This window comes from Lichenostomus cassidix, chromosome 24, assembly GCF_008360975.1.
Source record: "Lichenostomus cassidix isolate B80296 chromosome 24, HeHo_3.0, whole genome shotgun sequence".
Taxonomy (NCBI): domain Eukaryota; kingdom Metazoa; phylum Chordata; class Aves; order Passeriformes; family Meliphagidae; genus Lichenostomus; species Lichenostomus cassidix.
Window position 1 is genome coordinate 1,778,755 of NC_139504.1, and position 14,534 is coordinate 1,793,288.

The 14,534-nt window shown below is 43.2% G+C and overlaps 1 protein-coding gene across 7 annotated transcripts in view; it reads left to right on the forward strand.

Moving 5' to 3' along the window:
• PKNOX2 (PBX/knotted 1 homeobox 2) overlaps positions 1-14,534 on the forward strand; it is an 86,443-nt gene that overhangs the window by 22,561 nt on the left and 49,348 nt on the right. The window contains exon 1 of one of the 7 annotated variants that reach the window (XM_085081644.1): positions 6,527-6,547. The exons of the other annotated variants lie outside the window; for them this stretch is intronic. The gene's annotated coding sequence lies outside the window, so the exon portion shown is untranslated. Of the gene's footprint in view, positions 1-6,526; positions 6,548-14,534 lie in introns of those variants that run through there. 7 annotated transcript variants of the gene reach the window in all.

Below are 14,534 nucleotides of genomic sequence, written 5' to 3' on the forward strand. Positions count from 1 at the left end.
CACCCTGTCCTTTTGGGGCTCCCAGTCACCTGGCACTCAGCCAGGCTGGATGTGCACCAGTGCCTTCATCCTTGTTTTCCAAGCATCCTCATCCTCGTTATATTCAACATTGGGGTTTGGGGGTTGCATCCCTCTGAGCTTTCAGCCATGTTTCCAAAGATTTTGAGAGCATCCTTGTCTTCCCATGTGCTCTTCCTTCTTGGAAAAAGGAAAATAATAATAATCATCAGAATAATTCAGGATATTATTTGGGTTTATTTCTGTGGAGAGCCTTGATGGTGCCAGGCTGGTGCAACCCGATGAGCCAAAATCCTGAATTACTGCAGGCATGACCTTGCTGGGATGAGTGACCAGACGGCCAGGGATGCTCACTTCCCCAAAAAAACCCTAGGACAGACTTGATGCTGGGTCTCCTGACGAAGTCAGCGCTTCCCAACTTTAATTAGGCACCCCTCATTAAGCACAGAGCTCGTATAACTGTGGCCCAAACTTCCCCAGTGCTGGACTGTGACATTATGGCACTTAAATGCATGGAAAAGGAGGCCAGAGTGGTTGCAGAGCATCACATCTCACCCTGTCAGAGCTGCATCCTTGTTAAAGTAATTAGAAAACCATTTTGCAATTAATATTTTTTTAGGATGCACCGTTGAATGGGGCTTTAGCAACACTTAGGTCGTAATTTATCTTCATCCCAAGGCAGAGAAATGTTGTAATGTGGCTTCCTTGTCTTCAAAGCTGAACAGAAGAATTATTTACTGTTCAGTTTGGAAATTGGGTATAATTTGGGTGGGTGGTTGGGGACTGGGTTTTTCCTCCAGCTGTTGCATTAGTGTTAGGTTTGCAGGAAATCCACAATTTTTTGCAGCTTTCTCTTTCCTAGTGTTACTTCTGAGGATTAAATTTAGCTCAGGTGTGCCAAGGGAGTGGTGAAAAATTTTATGTTTCTAGGAAAAACCACCTGTTTTTTAAAATATGAAATAAAAGAAAAGCAGTGAACGGAATTGCAAAGCATGAGGCTTTTAAAAAATTTTATTTTTGAAGCTGGGTAAAGACTGGATTGCTCTGCACTTCAAACATCTGGTTTGCCAATACAGACAGGTGTCAAAAAAAACCCCAAGCCCCAAAAACCACCCAAATCTTGAGGCTTTCTGATGAGCTCAGGAACTAAATACAGAGTTTTAGGAAGGTTTTGGTTGGTTTGGGGTTGCTGGCAGCTTTAGTTAAAAGCTGAATATCCATTGAGAATGAGCATCATCGTTTAAGAACCAAACCCTTGGTGTTGGTGGTTGGTGCAGAAGTTACTTGCATTGTGTTTTGCAAACAATTTTCAATGAAAATCACTTTTTGAGCAAAACATCACTGAATTCCTGTGCTCGAGCTGTGTCACGAGTTAAATGGTAGCAACAAATGATTTTTGCAGCAAAGACACACCATGGGTAGAAATAGTCCATGGGCTTTTGGGGAGCTGAGCTGACTCCAGGCATGCCTGTGCCATGCAGGCAGCAGGATGCAGACAGCCCCAGGCTGCCCTCAGCTCTGGAGCCAGGAGGGGATGGACCTTTTGTGATCCAAACTGTGCCAGAAAATGTCTGTTTTTCCCAGCTAGTTCAGTCAAGTTAATAAAAAATCCCATTGCCGCCTCGCTGGAGGGGCTGTGGAGCAGTGCAGGACCTTGCCAGGCTGTTGGCAGCCTGGGAGACATAAAAATTAGCATTTTTAAAAAAAGCTGGATGAAAATGGAGAGTTGCTGAGCTTTGCTCTTAGCCAGTGTCTTTGCTTTGGTCCTGACTAACACCTTCAGTTAGTGGCCTTGGTTGGTTCTGAGCCAGCAGCCCTGGATTGATTCCAGCTGACATCCCTGCTTTGCTTTGAATTGTCACAGAATTCCAGGATGGTTTGGGTTGGAATGAACCTTAAAGATCATGCAGTTCCACCCCCCTGCCATGGCAGGGACACCTTCCACTGTCCCAGGTTGTTCCAAGCCCTGTCCAGCCTGGCCTTGGACACTGCCAGGGATCCAGCGGCAGCCACAGCTTCTCTGGGCACCCTGTGCCAGGGCCTCACTGCCCTCCTAGGGAACAATTCCTTCCCAGTATCCCATCTATCCCTGCCCTCTGGCAGTGGGAAGCCATTCCCCGTGTCCTGTCCCTCCATCCCTTGTCCCTAGTCCCTCTCCAGCTCTCCAGAGCCCCTTTAGGCCTTGGCAGAGGTTCTAAGCTCTCCCCAGAGCCTTCTCTTCTCCAGACTAACATCCCCAGCTCTCCCAGCCTTTCCTCCCAGCAGAGCTGCTCCATCCCTCTGCTCATCCTGGTGTCTCCTCTGGACTCTCTCCAGCAGCTCCAGGTCCTTCCTCTGCTGGGAGCCCCGAGCTGGAGGCAGCTCTGCAGGTGGGATCTCCCCTGAGCAGGGCAGAGGGGCAGAATCCTCCCCTCCCCTGCTGCCCAGGCTGGGGGATCAGCCCAGCACAGGGAGGGTTCTGGGCCAGGGCATGTCCAGCTCTCACCCAGCAGCACCCCAAGGGCTTCTCTGGTTTTACTTCCCCTTTTCCATTCAGTGGGAACTTCATCTGACTGCCACTTCTCAAATGTGATGGATAGTGGCTCAACCACTTCCTCAGCCATTTCCCTCAGGAAATGCATCCAGTGAATGTATCCTACCAGGTTCCATGGATTTATGCACCTTCAGGTTCCTTGGATGTTCTTGAACCTGATCTACATCAGGCACTGAGCAACCTTGGCGTGATCTTAGCCAGATCCTTGCTTTGGCCCTTGTGAACATCCTCACTTTGTGTTTAGCTGGAAGTTTTAGTTGGATAAGAGCCAACATCCCTGGATTGATTCTAGAATCCTTGAGCTGATCCTACCCAGCATCCTCAGTTTGGTCCTTTTGGGCATCCCTGACTTCATACCATTCCCACACTTTGATTTCAAACATGACTTTGCTCCTCATCAGCATCCTTGGTTTAAATTAACACAATTTCCAGCTTCTATATCTAAATATATAGATGTATATATGTCTAGATATCTAGATTTCTAGATGTAGATATATAGGGGCATTTTTTCTGCCCATTCCCATTTTTAACAGCAGTTTTTAATGGGAGGTCATCCTGGTGAGGGATGGGTAACACTTCCCCAGCTGGTGTTAATGCAGGGGGAGTGTTGGTCGTGTATGCAGTGAGACCTGACAAGGTCAAGCCAAGAGTTTGTTTTTCTTATTAAAAAAAAGAGCAAATATTACCAAGTTGTGTTTTTCCTAGTTGAATAGCACGTCAGGATGAGCATCCCCAATCCCACATCAGCCCTGCCTTTTTGCAGCCCTTGACTGAAAATTCAAGCAAAACTTTACAAAAGGAATCCTTTTCTCTGCCTTTCTGGGGATGCTCCAGCTCCAGCCCGGCGATGCCGGCACCTCTCTGCTCCCACATCCCTGGAAAACCGCGGCAGCCGCTTGCGTTCTCGGGTTGTAAAGATAATTAAGTTGCATTTCTGTGCGTTGTTTACTGTTCCTCTGATCCAACTGTTCCCCCGAGACTCCAGCTCAGGGCTCGTTTTTGTTTTGCAAACCTCCTCGCGAGTGTGCCCTTCACTCTGCTTCGGGAACAATTTTAATTTTACTATTATTAAACCATCCCAGACGTTGCCTTATTATGTGCCTCGGAGCTGAAATTCCTGGAGGAGGGGGGGAACACGGCTCGCATCTGGGCTTGTTCTGCAGATGTTTGCTCTGCTCTAGGAAGGAGCAGACATTAAAGGCTGCTGTTGGAGGGATTTTGCCCCGGGATGGGTTTGCACAGGTCGGCGCGGCGTGGAAATGGCTCTGGCACAAAGAGGAGCCCCGAAACTTTATTCGTCCCAAGGCAGGAGATGGGTGTGAAAAGATCTTGTCTTGGCTTTCTTTGGAAAGAAATTAATAGCTTTTATCCTGAAAGAGCAATTTTAAAAAGAGAACGATAATTAAAAATTAATTAAATAAATGAAAGGAATAGGAAGGATCTGCACTGCTCACCTGGCGAGCCAAACCCAGGAATTTTGGCACAGCTTCACGATCAAGCCCTATTTTGCACTTTTTATGCTCTGAAGTGAGATCCCAAAATCCTCCCAGACAGCCAGCAGTGCAGTGCAGGGCCTGAGGTGCAGGAAGGATGGATTTTGCCCTGTGGCTGCAGGGTGCTGGCATGTGCAGCCACAGGTTTGCATGTGCATTGCGTATTTGCCTGTGTGTTTGCACACGCGTGTTCCACACGTGTTTGCCTGTGCCTGTGCGTGTTCCTGGGGCGTTTTTCCATTCACATGTTGCCGTGGGCACGTTCACATGTGCACTGACCTGTTCACAAGCGTGCATTGGCCTCTCTGGCTGTGGTTTTGCATGTTTGCACGTGTGTGTTCCTGCATGTCCACGTGCATTTCCAGGTGTGTTCGCGCATTCCCCATTTCTCCCGTGCAGCAGCACATTTGCAATGCACAGCCACATTTGCATATATGCAAACACATCCATAGGCACATCAATCTGCATAGCAAAACATCCATTTTTGCCCACTAAGGCCTGGCAGAGCAGAGCTGTGTGCACTGAGCTGTCCTCACTCGTGGCCATCCCCACATGCAGCTCCCCTGATTTACACACCCTCAATAACTTTCCTCCCATTATCCCTAACCCATAGACTCTGGGAAGTTTAATTTCTTCTGTCTGGTAATCACCATTAAATAGAAATTGTCTTTTTCTGTGTAAACACGTCATTAGTGAAGCTGCTTTCTGCAGGGTCCAGATTTCATTTTTATTAAAATGAAACATTTTTTCGGCTCCTCACTGTGTCCGGAGATGAAGAGGATAATTTTAACCCGTTGGGTTGGCCACAGATAATTGCGCCAGCGTTTGATTGGGGCGATTAGGGAAATATCTTCTTTTCATGCAGAATTTGCATTTTTCCCTCTTCCTTCTCTGGAGCAGAATCTCTGCTTTTCCTAGCCAGCCAGGTTTAATGATTGTTATCCATCCTAACGAACAGCTTTTCATCTTCACTTTATTGACTTCTTTTTTAGCTGGGATGGGCTGAAAACCAGGTCCAGGTAAAAACCCAGGGTGGGGAAAGACACCAAATTTCAGCTCCTTTCTGTGAGGTTGGTGCTCAATAAGGGGAATTTTAAAAAAAAATTTTTAAATTTTTTTTTTTTTTTGGCCACTGAAAGCATCCCTGGAGTGATGCAGTGGAGTTTTGCAAGGGGAGAGAGGTGGGTTCAGTGCCAGCAAACAGCTGTCAGCATCTTCCTTTGCCAGTTGTGGAAATTCCACATCCCCCCAGATTCATGTTCTGTAGGGCTTTTCCGGTGGTCCCAGTGGGCTGCCTCTGCCTCTCAGCAGGTACTGCTGGGAAAAGACCTTTTCCCCACTAAATACCCAAGAAAATACTGAAGCTCACACATATATAAATCCATCTATTTGGTGTATCTCACATCAGACAAATAGTATATTGGAATGATAGATGATACGCATGAGAATTATATGTAATATATATTATTCCTACTACATCATAGATAAATAACCATATAAAGGAATAACAGAGAATAAATAATTTATTGTTACTATATTTTATAATAAGTATCATATAATATCATATAAATAGATGGAATTAATGTATAAGCTATTACTGGAATTTAATATGCATTACTCAAATTTATAACCTGTAGTATATATGACATATAACATTTATAACATGTAATGCTAGAGAACAGCTAAACTTCTATAAATATAATCTACAGCATAAAACACATATAACATGATATGTGATATAAAATATATAAGATATTTAGTGGCATTAGGTGATGTGGTGACCTCTTCCCTCTCCCTGAATTTCTCCCTGGATTACTCAAAAACCCCAAATTAATTCAGAATATATATATATACACCATATACAATCCATTCACTCCCTCTGCCTTTGAAAACCAAGTTCACCCTTCCTGTGCTACCTGGAAAATCACATTTTCAGCCACGTGGAACAACCCGACTCCCCCAAATCCACCTCTCAGCAGCTTCCCTGCTGGGATGGGGGTCCAGCCTCTCCCCCTGCCCCTCTCCTGCTGCTGCTTTCCCTTATTTATTTAAAATCCCAGCCCGAGGAGCGTGGCCAGAGCCGGCCGCTCGCCGCTCCGCTGCTGTTTGCACAAGCCCACTGGGGGCCAGCGAGGGATTGTGGGGCGATGGGAAAGCTGCTCTGCGAGGCTTTTTCCAACCTCTTTTTTCCCAAACTGCACCGACCAGCTTGCTTTTTGCTTGCTCTTTTTCCGCCTTGCCTCGCTTTACTTGCTTTTCCTTGCTCTCCCCCCACCTTTGCCTTGCTTTTTCGTTTTGCTTTTCCTCCCCTTTTTCTTGCTTTTCGTGTCTTTCGCTTTTTCACGCTGGTTTTTTTTAATGTGGAGGCATGTAAACAGCCAGGCCTCCACTCCCAGCTAGGAACTCGAGGTGAAAAACACCCTTTTTGGGCCCAGAGGCTTGTTTTTCCCCCCAGTTTTTGGGGATTTGGGGGGACATTGCTGCCAAAGGAAAGCATCACTGGGTAAGTAAATCACCGCGGTTGCTTCTACACCCCATGGAGTCCCACTAACATCCACAATGCCCCAAAACAGATTTTCTCAAAATGCAGCAGGACTGTGGCTTGGTCTTTTAGAGAAATGAAATTAATGCAGCACCCTCGTAATATGGGAGAAAAACCAGTGGAAATGGTTATTTGTGGCACGCTGTCTGTGTCACCTGGAGTGTTGCAGCTGGGGCTGGGGGGAGCCCAAAGGCTGAATTGTGCAGGAAACTTAACCCTTGTTCCAGACATGGCTGAGCTGATTCAGCTCCTCCAGAGCTCCAAACACATGGGATCAAGTTGGAAAAACATCCAACCAAGCCATGGCATCCCATGGCAAACTCTTCCAACCCTCAGCGCTCCTCTGCTGCTGCTGGGGAGGAAGTTTGTTGTTGTTGCTAACCAAACAGTTGCAGTAACTCTGTGTTGTTCTGATGCTTTGAATGGATTCCCTCTTCCATTTTTCCTTTGGGAACTCAAGTTTAATGATTGGAATCTTCCTTTGTGACAAGGAATATTCATGTCCCCTTCTAACTCATGATCCTTTTATTATAGCTTAGCTTTTCCTAGGTGACCAACCCCTGTCCTTGTGATCCCAAATTAGTTACTAAAACATTCTTTATTTTCCTTTGAGTGTGGCTTTTCCCTATCTGGGCTGAGCAATTTTGCTCAACACCACCTCCAAAAGTTGCTTTAAACCTGTTTGGAGCTCTTGCTGCCACTGAACAGGGGATTCTCTGCCTCAGCATCATTAGTGCTGGGGCCTGATTATGATTATTTAATATTTCTTAACTGATTGCAGTGCATTTTGAGCAAATAAAATTAAGTCTTAGAAGTATTTTTTTTAAAAAAGATGCAGAAATGGATATTGTATCTATTAGCCCTGGATTATCAACTCCTTGCCCCAATGCCAGGAAGTGTCCATGGGGACAATTCCAAGGCTGGGTGGTGAGAGGTGATTCCACAAACCAGGATTAATCTTTGTTTTTAATTTAGAAGTTACTTAGATGATTGAATTAGAAAATAAGGTATGTTATTAAATTATAAAATTGTGATTAAATGAGAAAATAATTCATATTTTGAATTTAATTCTAAATTTAAATTTTAAAATTTATAGACTTATTATTGGCTTGGGAATAATTGGCTTTCCCATCCAGCTGTGGGAAAACATCTGTAAGGATGTTAAACCCTGGCAGAGGTCTTGAAATTAAGGTTTTTTCCTCCAAAAAACCCTCAAACCCACCAAAACACAGATGCAAACCCAGGGATTTAAGGACTGAAATTAGTGTAAGGTTTAATTCTGATATTTTCAAACTCCAGAGTTTACGTTCCCATGGCAACTGGTATTTTTATCCTCTTGGTTCAGCGCTTGGGAGGTGGATCTGTTGGGAAATGTTTTCCCTCCTGGGACCCATGAAGATGTTGGGGTTGGGTCAGAAGAAAAATGGAAATAAATCCCCTCCAGCCAATGAGAAAAAGATTGAGGAATCTGGAGGTTGTCCCTATCTCAACAAGCCAACAATTTTGGGGATGCTTCAACCCACCAGCCAATGGCTCCTTGTGCCACTCTCCAAAACACACCAAAAACCCAAAACTTGTGCTGGAAAAATCTCATTTTTCTTTCTCTGCATCACTGTTAGATGCTCTGCTTTGGGATGAGCTTTCTGGGCTGAGGTGGAACTCCAGGAACTGAAAAAGTGAGGGAAAATATCCCAAATTTTAGATGCAGGAACATTATCTAGACCCAAAAGTGTCTTTTTCTGTGGAATATTTATTTATATTGAGCTGCTTTTGCTCAGTCAAATCTCATAACCACTTGTTACCTGACATTGTTCGCTGGCTTGGTGCATGTTGTAACAATTTCTCAAGCTTTTCAGATCTGTTATGCATTCTAATTTTATTTTTTTTTTCCACTGGAGATGAGACACTTGGTATAATTCCCCAAAAAGAAGTAAAAATGGAAAAAAATTGAGGTTTTCTGATTTTTCCATGAATTAACTTATTGGTAGGAAGCAATACTTGTGGATTGTGTTGGCAAGATGAGAAAAATGCAGATTTTAAGATGGAAAGGACCTTAAAACGGTAGGATTTTGCTCCTAAACCCCCAAATGAATGGAATTTCACTGAAAAAACAATTCCAGAAATTTAGGCAAAATCCAGATTGGGTCAAGGTTACTACACTCTTCCCTTCATAATCAAATCCTAGATATCAATTAATTTTTAATATTAATTTTTCCCTGTGATCAGGGTGTTTCTAGCATCAACTAGCTCCCGACCAGGAGTGTGAAAACACTGAATTAAGGAAAAATTACAGATTATTGTGCAGTATTTTTTTCTCCTGCCTGACTCAAACAATGCTGTTGGCATAGAAACAGCCTTTTGTGGAAAGGTCACCTGTGAGGAGGGTGGTTGAGGTGTAATTCAAGGAGATTACAGGGGATTAAGCTACACTTTTATATATATATATATTTTTTTTTTAATATATATATATATATATAAAATATATATATTTATATATAGATTTGTATTTATATTTATATTTGTATTTATATTTGTATTTGTATTTATATTTATATTTATATTTATATTTATATTTATATTTATATTTATATTTAATGTAGATATAGGGTGTATGCATATCCTAATATACATGTTTTCATGGGCACCTGCATAACTACGTATATAGATATTGATATATATTTTTAAAAGAAAAGATGATGAAAGAGCAATATCCAGGAATGTTTGCTAAATTAAAAAGTTGAAGATAAAGGGGGTGGTTTTTTCCTATTTTTTTCCCCCCTATGATGTTTTTCCCCCCATTTTTCCCCCTCTCCCAGCCACATGTGGTGGGGCGATAGCAGAACCCAGTGCTGCTCCTCTGTGTTTTTCACTTGGCTTTAATTAAACCTCAGGCAGAGCTGGAAAAATGTGGCGAGACGAGATAATTGCGCTTATTCCCCGCGCGGGGCTGGAGCCTGGGCTGGGGAAAAAATGAGGAAAAGAGAAAATTTGGAGGAGATGGAAAGGTGATGGAGGGTGGCTGAGCTGTGCCGTGGAGGATGATGGAGCTGAGAGATTTGGAGCAAGAAACTTGGGCAGTAATGGTTCCAAAACTACCAGTTTTCATCCCATTTTACAACTCTGCATGTTTACATCCTGGCCCTGGAACCAGAAAAAGGAGTAAAATTCTATTTTTTTTCTATTTTTTTACTTTATTTTATTTTATTTTAAATTTTTTTTTTAAAACTGTGACTGCCCTGGATTGCTTGTCTTCTATTTGCTTTCTTTCCCTATTTTTCTTCCGTTTGTTTTTTTGGCACTGCATGGCCAAGGCAGGAATTTGAAAGGTTAGCTCACTGGATAATTGCATTTCTGTTGGATAAACCCCTCACACCAGTGCAGTAAAAACCTCCCAGTTCCGTTTCCTCCCCAATTCCTGCAATCTGATGGGGGTAACGTATCATCAGTTATAAAGCTATAAAGTATCATCAGCAAAATACAGGGAAAATCCTCCCAAAATTCAACCCCCTGCAAATTCTCCTCTGCTAGAGGGAAAAAAACATCATTTTTTTGAGATTTTTTCCACCACTCTTAAGGAAAATCAGTGCATTGGGAATGGTTCTGTGTGGTGGAAGGAGCTTCCTGCCCCCTGGAAATAACTGGCAAAAAAGGGGATCAGAGAGCCTACAGTATCAAAAATCTCTTTCTCTTCTCTTCCCATTGAGATATAACAGACTGTGGTAGCAAACATTTGGCTCAGTTTGCTTTTTGGTGATTACAGCTTGTCAGAAAATATTGTTTGCATCCTAGAGGAAATATTGTATTTTAACTTTGTTTTCATTCCAAGAAGTCAAAATATTGATTTTTATATATATATATATTTATATATACGTATATGTATGTATATAATTTTTTTTTTTCTTTCCATGGTAAAATTCCAAAAGCGTTTTCTGTTTGGACACATGGAAGCAAAAAACTATCGGCACCGTCTGCAGACGTGAAATGTTTTGACATTTTAAAATGTTAGTTTCCAATTGACATTTCAGCATAAAATAGCATTAAAATGGCACTGAGTGAAGCTGTTGATTCAAACCAAAAATTAAATTTCATTGAGGCATTTCAAAACTGGATGTTTTTTCTCCATTCTGAACTAGCACTTTGGGAAAAGGAGCGTTTCTTGCTGAAGAAATGAAATATTTCCCCCCCAGTTTTTGGTTATTAAATAGTCCTGACCCACCTGGTCACTGCTCTGGACCACCTGCAGCTTCCCACTTAGGGATGAGCCAGCAAAGAAGGGCTTTTTCCATCTAAACGCAGTTTTGGATAAATCAGCACATATTCCTTAGCCAAAAATAAAAAAATCCCCAAATAATTCACATCAACTGGAAAAAAAAAATCCCCAAACTTGCATTTATTCCCACATTGGTTGATGGCCAACGGCGCTGGAGGTGGGTTGTGTCTATTCAGCAGGGAGCAGCTGTGTAGGAGATCAGCCAATAATGTCTCATCAGAGAGCTGAAAAGCTGCAGCAACCCTCCAAATCACTTGGATTTCTCTCAGTCCTTGCAGCTCCCATTTCATGGTAAAATCATGGGGCAAACATGGAGCATGGGGAAACCAGCCATGCCTGCATGGGCAGCAACTTGACTGTGTGGTGTGTTGACTTGCTCTGGTTCCCAGTTGATTAATTAACTCCGTTTCTTGCTGGATTTCAGGTTTTTTTTTTTGGCAGGTCATGATTTTGGACATCTTGGAGGATCCTCTGGGGAAGGCATTGGGGAGGGGAAAGGCAGGGAGGGATTTGTGAGTTGAGATTTCGGTGTTTTCTCTGCTCTCCTTTCACTCATCTATCTTGGACGTGGTGGGGAAGAGTCTTCTAGTGGATTTTGGGTTGGAAAAAGAGCATTTCTGAATGCCCAAAATGACCATCTGCAGCTGGACGAGGTGGAAGAAGGTGTTACTCCTTCTCATGGTTCTTCTTTCATCACCCCAACAAAGAAAGACAAACTCCCTTTTTAGGTTTTGGGTCCTCTGGTGGTGCCAATCAGCATCTCGAGTGGAAATCCTCACCTTTTTTTCCCCTGAGAGGTTTTTACCCTCTGACTTTTTCTCACAGACTGCTCCTCCTGGAATAGACCTCTCAGCCTCTTTCCACAAGTTAGAAATATTTAATAAAGAGGCGATTTAAGCTTTGGGAAAAATTCCATATGAAAAATTGCCATTTCCACTGGGTCACAGAATGGCTCTTTAGAAAGATCTCGGGTTTGACCAGAATTGATGGCCAAGGCTACAACTGCACAGTGAGCTTTCCACCCAAATTGCCAAACGAGGTTGTAATTAGTGTCTGGGGAGTTCTTGCAATATCTGAAATTGCTTAATAGTAGCATTTGATTTTTATGGCAGTCTTTAGGCAGTTGGCTTGAGGCCTGCTTCTGCAGTGTTGTCATCAATGCTGGGCTGGGTCTTGTAGGATCAACACTCATTGCCATTGCAGTAATTAACTCAGGGTGTTTGAAGGGTTCATGTGTTACCTGTTGTGGTCATCAGGACAGAGCTGGGTGTTCTCTGAGGGGTCAGTGTGTTGATGTTGTTTAATAACAGCTCAAAACGTGTCAGTAAAGGCTTCATAACTACAGTTGCTGGAGGAAGTAGAGTATTTCAAAGTGTTTTCAAATTCTTTCCACAATTTGCCCTTTTCTTGCTTGGAATTTGACTAAAAGTAAGGAGATTCTCAAATTGCATTGGAAAGGAAGTATGGCAGAATGATGATCTGGGAATGTCTTAATGTTGAATTCTTGGACATGAGCTTTTTGGCTTCCATTTGTTTTCTTTCAGTGTAAATCCACATGAATTAGTGTGTCAATGGTGTGGGTTGACACCTCACCTGACACTCCACAGAGTAAATGCCACATCCATGCTCGCTCCCAAACTGCCAGCTTTCATCCTGATGGAAAAAAAATCTTGAAAACATCCATCTTTCCACGAGAAACATCAGGTTTCCTGGAACTGCATTTTTCATGGAAGACTCTGATTTTTTTCCATGTGCACCGAGCATGGACATTGGTAGTAATGCTTTGTACCAAGGGGTTCTGATCACATGCAGCTCAAATCTATCACAGCCTTACTGCAGGCTATTAATAGTTTATTAACTCCATTTAAACTCTGCCTTAATGCTCCTGGTGTGACAAGTGTCTCTGCATAGAAATTATTAAGAAAAGACGGTTTTTAATCGAATTATGGGATGGTGCTGGGGCACAGTGTGCAACCCACACTGTGCCCTGCTCAGCCACATTTCTGCAAATATTCTGTGTACATTTGCATGCAATATAATATTGAATCTGGGGGTTATGCTGCCTTGTTAGGTAGGGATTGAACTATCACTGGAAAAGAAGTGCTTCTCAGGAGGTTGTTTCCAGCAGCATTTCTTGCTGAGCCAACCCAAAGCCTGGGGTTTTGCATGAGCAACCAAAAGAGGACTGAATTTTGCAGGGATGAATATTTGAAGCTGATTGTCTTAGAGTAACTCTGGGAAGGGGAAAGCCCTGAGTTTTTGAAATCTGTTCCCATCACAAGAAAAGAAGAGCTCTTCTGGCCTGTTCCCACCTGTGGGGAAACTCAAAGTTTGAGGAAGGGCGTGCAGGTGGTGAAAAATTTCGAATTACTGGAAGATTTATGCCTCAGAGATGGGAACTTACATTTGCTCTTATCGCCCATCCCCTCATTCAATCCCAAGCACTCCCTTCCTGCCCAAACACAGCGAAAAATACTTCTAAAATTCCTTTTCTGCCCCTCTTTTTTCCACTTTGCTGTGATGTTTTCTTGTCTCCCGTTGGTCCCTGTGTATGGAGAGTCAAGCCGGGACATTAATATTGATGCCGACCTCGGTGATGAGGAGCTGCATTTCCGAGTGTGCTGGCAGCAAATAAATACTATTACTGGGTAATTAGTGAGCCTCAGGCTGGGCTTGGATTGAGCAGGGCTTGGTGTCCTACTTTGGGGATTGGGTTTTGGTTTTTTTGCATGGGTCTGTTGGGGTTTTGCCCCAAGAAGGAGCTGGAGAAATGGAAATTCCAGCTCAGGAGCACCTGGATGAGCAATGAAACGCAAAGAAGCAAAATAGAGAGGAAAAAATGGAAAAAAAAAATCTTCCAGGGCTTTTGCTTTTTGAAAACCTCCTGTATTTGAAATACAAAACAACAATTTCTGAATTTCTTATTAATTTTCCTTTTTTTTTTGTTTTTGGTTGCTTCTATCCCTTCTTGCTGGATTTCTTGGTTTGCAGTTGCCCTTCCCATGCCCCACTTTAATTTCACTCCTCTGGTGCCATAAAAGTTTGGAAAAGCTTCAGTGTTGCCAAAGGGCAAATGTGACCAGGATTGGCTGGTTGGATGCACCTGAAAAATGGATGCTCCTTGCATTCCTCACTCCCCAGCCCTTTGTGGATACAGGAAACCCTTTCATTTTATTCTCTCCCCCTTTCACTTCTCCCCAGTAAATACAAGAAGGGTTTTTCCATCCAGACAGGGATGGGGAGACATCCCCAGGGTCACCAGATCCTTCCCTTTATCCCATAGCAGGGCTTTGATTGAAACACCCTGTGAATAATTTAGGGGTGTTTTGCATCTTTTATACCTCTGAACTTCCACTAAAAGGGGTTTTGAGTTGCTGCTGCCGGCGAAATAGTGTCTGAAGGTGAACAGCCCCTCAATTTTGCATGAGCTAAAAGGGCTTTGCCTCTGAAGTCAGGTAGGTTCAATGCATGAATTTCATGAATTAACACAGGAGAAAAGCAGTGGCTTGCAGCTTTGGGGGTAAATCACTGCAGCTCTCTGAGCCTCGGGGATCCCTGCAGGTTTTGGCATCACTGCACCTCACTGCACCCAGGGCTGCAGCCTGAGCTTCTTGCCCCGTGTTACTGTCCCCCCTTTCTTTTTTAATTGCAGCTCGTTTGCTGGCTTTCCCTCAGCAG